Raw genomic sequence first — 5,037 nt, 5'->3', positions numbered from 1 at the left:
CATGTTGTACACATGGAACTTACATAATGTCATAAACTGACATTACCTCAATAAAAAACAAATTTAAAAAAAGCACACTTAAGAAGAAAATTACTGTCTTGCTTTATGGTGCTTTTAAAAATGATTTTCCTCCTTCAGTGTTGTTACTTCAAATCTAATAAATTTAAGGTGTATATGTAGGGTAGTGTTTATATCTCATATGTGGTTGGCCCATAAATATTATTAAAATATGCACAGTTTTACATTAGGGTATTATTTCCTGACCTCTCAACTAAAGTTTATAAATAACTGATTCTGACATTCTGTACACTGTAATATAAATGAGCATGGGGTACAATATCAACCTCTTACCATAACGTGATCATTAACACTCAAGAATGTTTTATGTTGGAGTGGAAAAAAGTTGACTATCATTGAATGGAAAACAGAAACATGATTATACTTAGAAAATAAAGGCAGTAAATGGTTCATTTGCTCTCTTTCCATTTGCAGAATTGTAATAAAAATGCCAACTAGATTGATATTTAGGCAAAAGTACATTGCAATGAAGTTAAGATTACAAGAGGAGCTGCATTAATATACAACATTCTTGTTTGAGCCTGCTTTTCTATTACAATTTCAAGAGTACTTGGGTATATTAATTTCAGTTATAGATACCCGTTTAGCTACTGATTTAAAGAGAACTCTCTTTTCTATAAAATAAATGTTAACACTTCTAAGTTATTCCATTTTACTATGTTTTCTTAGATTTTAATCTTAATATTAAAAAAAAATACAACATTTGAAAGAAGTTACAGTCCTGTATATCACACAGAGTACTGAATGCCTTCTAGTTCACACATTATTAAGCTGCTGTAGCAGCAGCTGCATAGGATTTAGCACAACAGATGGTGTTGATTCTTTCTCTTTTTTAATGAAAATCTGATTTATAAATCTCTTGCAACAAACTGGTGATGAAATGTTTAACAAAGCTATAACACATATTACTTGATATTTAAAAATGCCACCTTTTTTTCTCGTGAGCAAAATGATGACAAACTTATGAAGGTATGCTAAAAGAGGAACGGAAATAAAATGGAAGGGAAGAATGAGAAAAAATGTAGAATTACAAGATAATAACTAATACTCCCTAAAATGAGTCTCATAAAATAATGTTATTTTTATTGGTTAAATAATTATTTGAGTTGTAATTTTAGAGTTTTTTAAAAATTTTAAAGTATTAAGGTTGTAATAAGGTGTTTTGTGTGTTTTATTGAGGGAGGGTAGAGAGGTAGTACAGCAGCTAAAGAAAAACTACACTATTTCAGGATGTGTTAGAATGCTATGTGAGACATTTCAAATAAATGTTCTTAACATGAACAATATCAATTTTTAAAATATAGAAAAATTGTATTAGCAATTAAAATAAAACGAAAAGTGTCATACAGGCTCTAGCTATGCATATTCCAAGAAACAAACCTTGATGAAGATTGCCTTTCTTATTCATCAGTTCCTATTTTTCTATGCCCATGGCATTTATTCTTTCTAGAAATTAACTAGTGACTTGATATCATCTCATGTAAGAAATGATTCTGACTAAAATATTTTCCTTATATTCTTGAAGATTCCCTGTTATGGTGCCTGTAATCTTTCCACTTAGATGAGGGATTACTTAAAACATCTTCCAATGAAAATATATTTATCAAGAGGAGATTTAAGAAGGGAGAAAACCATCCTTTACCTCTAAAGTGATATAATGCAGGTGTTTTAAGGAAAAATAGATTTTCCTTATACATACATATATGCAGAGAAGCTTGATTCTCAATCTAAGTTTTAAACCTCCTTACAACACAAAACTAATATTGTTTATTAAGATGCTATCATAAGCTATACTAGCAGCCCTTCTTGCAAACAACACTTACATCATCACCAGTGGTGGTATCTTATTTTTAAATGTCACTGGTAGATTACAGACTGGGAATTAGACGTGTTTTTTTTATAACCATTTACTTAGTGCCAAGTATTCATATGTTCATGCAGTCTGAGCTTGAGAATATTGGGAATGAGAGTTTCTATTTTCAGGCTAATCTTTTCTCTCTGTTGACCAAGTAACCTTTCCAGTCTTCACTTCCTCTTTATTCAGAATAAGTTCCCATCCCCCAATTCCTGCCAAAAGAGAGCCTCCATATTCTGGAATAATCTTCCTCACCCTAATTTAGATGTGTCAAACCATGTCTGAATACTAGAGTGAGCGTGATTCAGCCACAAGCTGGTAACTCCACTAAGACTAGTGAAGTCAATATTAGACCCCTAAGAAATAAAGCATTTAGGGCTAGCAAAGAAGGGATTTTTAAAAAAGAAAAATACTAATATCTGTTGCTGACTAGTGAATTTTTATTTATTTTATTTATAATAAACAACTTAGATCTTATTATGCCAATTGATCTTATTAAGCCAATTAATAACGCTGATACAATATTTATAGGTGTTTCTAACGGAATTCATTTTATGTATAAATGGCCAGTCACTATTCTTGTTCTCATTATTACTACCGTTATGCTCATCCTCACTGAACACAAATAATTTACAGTAATCTGTGATCTCTCTAGAAAAGGAAATGGCATTAAGGGAAATCAGAGATCAGCAGAGAGAAGGAAATTAATTAAATATTAAATTAAATCTTGACAGCAAGCTTTCAGAGGCAGCAAAAAATCTCCGTTGATGATACAAAGCAAATACACTTAACATCTTTCCTCATCTGTAGTATCTCAATAGATACTATACAGATCTAATACAGACCTAGATAACAGATCTAATGATCTGTCACATGAAACACTTGCTCCAAAGTTTCTATTCTCCCAACTCCTAAAAACATGAGTTCTACAACCCAAGCTAGTAGGTAGATTTTTGCCCCTTTTTTTCTTCTCTCACAGTGCTTAAGAAAGAGGCTTTCTACTTCAGTTGTCTATAACTCCAGAGTAGTTTAAGTTATTCAATTTTTTCTGAATTTCATTTTAGTGCATCTCAAGAGGCTGACATTGATCAGACTCAGAGAATCTATCTTTTAATTCAAAGACTGGGTAAAAATCTGTAAATGCCTGTGCATGAATGCATACCTGGGTCAATATTACTTTTTCAGTTCCCATACCTTTACACTGCACCTGACCTGTTGCACTGATAAACACTATCAGGTATTCCAGTTTGCAAAAACTGTAAGGACCACTTCACGTGCATCTCTGGGGAACTAACTATTGGAACAGTCCTCAACTTTATCCTGCTGAGGCTAAAGTTTTCTTATCTATAAAATACTCTTCAGGGACTTCCTTGGGGGTCCAGTGGTGAAGATTCCATGCTTCCACTTCAGGGAGCACAGGTTCAATCCCTGGTCAGGGAAAAAAGATCCTGTACGCCATGCCATGCAGCCAAAAAAATAATAATAATAATAATAATAAAATACTATTCATTTTATTCATTACTTAATTAAAAAATAATGGGGGAAGCAGTAAAAGCCCTCAATTCCAGAGGGTGAGAAAGCTTGGGGATAGAGAGCTGTGAAGTTCTTTTAATTAATCCAGCACAGAAAGACTGATTTACCTAGAAATACCATTTGCTTAGTTTTCATGAAGTGCTTACTTCTGTGTCTATGACCCTTTCTTCCAACCCCAGGCCTCTTTGTCCCCCTTTGACAGCTGAGTCCTCTTCACTTGGTTCTGGATTCCAAGGCCAGGCCAGTCTAGATGGGATCTCTCTCACCTGAATATGAAAGTGATGATGATTCATATTGGACCTAACTCAGTATACAAGAAGACACTGCTGGTAGAATCTATGTTTGGCCATAGTTTGGCACCTCCAGTAGAACAATACTCAGTAGTCATCCAGATTGCACTGGCCATTGTGCAGGATTTTTGTTCCAGAAAGTTGGAAAACTTACAGCAACAGTAGGCTGCTGGCCATCTTCATCAGATTTAGCAGTCAAAGCAACTATGTGCAAATCAACTGGGACAGAGTTGAAAAAAGATATAAAGAAAGCAGGAAGACCTGATTCAGAAATGAGCAAATAAAGCAGCATCTGAAATCAGCAATATAATTGAAGCAGCAACAGAATTTATCAAACAGGACATTGTGATGTTCAGTGGATTTGTGAGAGGCTATTTGCTAGGCCTTGCCTCTTAAGGACATGAGTGTTCTGTCACAGTGGATTCAACCTGAGAGGAGAAGGGGTGGTAACATGATGATGTCTCTACAGTTCCAGACACCAGATTCTCCAGGTTGTGAAGAAAAAAGTAGTTGGGCAAAATGGAACTCACAACTTACTGTTGGTCTTCTGACAAATCCTGCAGCGCAGCCAAAAAATAAATAAAGTGAATCCACTTTAAAAAATATATATGTTTGCAATAAACTAAAAGGATTGTAATGCCCTTTTGTGGAAGGTCTGAGAAATAATAGAATTATTGAATATATTAAATAGATTCTACTGATATAAAGTAATAATAATGGGGGAAAAATCACTGCTGTTCTAGTCTCTGTGACATAATTAGTGCAGCTTGTATCTCCCAAACCTTACAATTCTGTTTCTCTTGCAGGACCAGAATACGGTGCTGCCCTTTGCATTCTTTGCTTCCCAGCACAGAAAACACTGGCAAAGAACAGACAAGGAAGCTGGACATTTAAGCCACTCTAAACTACAGATTATTCTTGAAGGAGAATCTTTTAAGGAACTGAGTTTTTGGTTTTATATGTATAGTAATGAATATATACAACTGAATTTTACAGTTATTTTTAAACAGTTGTATAAATGTTTTCTTAACTGAGAGATGACTAATTTTAGTTTTTCTGTTTTCACTTGTATTCATTACAACGTTTTTTAAATTATAAGCCTTGAATCAATATACTTATGTGAGTGTTGATAAGAGTAATCATTTCTAAGCTTGTTTGTCTCATGCCATAATATATACACATATTTCAAGATATTGAATTCATAGAAAATATATAGAAAAATATATGGAAGTGAATATTTAGAGAAAAAATCCCTAATGATCACACCTCGTCAAATTATAA

The 5,037-nt window shown here is 33.6% G+C and overlaps 1 pseudogene; it reads left to right on the top strand.

The window, feature by feature from the left end:
* The first annotated feature begins 3,716 nt into the window (after nt 1–3,716).
* Nucleotides 3,717–4,152, top strand: LOC132596984 (FUN14 domain-containing protein 1 pseudogene; annotated as a pseudogene).
* The last annotated feature ends 885 nt before the right edge of the window (nt 4,153–5,037 follow it).

This window comes from Globicephala melas, chromosome 3 (genome assembly GCF_963455315.2).
Source record: "Globicephala melas chromosome 3, mGloMel1.2, whole genome shotgun sequence".
In the NCBI taxonomy this organism is placed as follows: Eukaryota; Metazoa; Chordata; class Mammalia; order Artiodactyla; family Delphinidae; genus Globicephala; species Globicephala melas.
The sequence above is the reverse complement of the archived record's forward strand: the minus strand, read 5'-3'. Positions and strand labels throughout refer to the sequence as shown.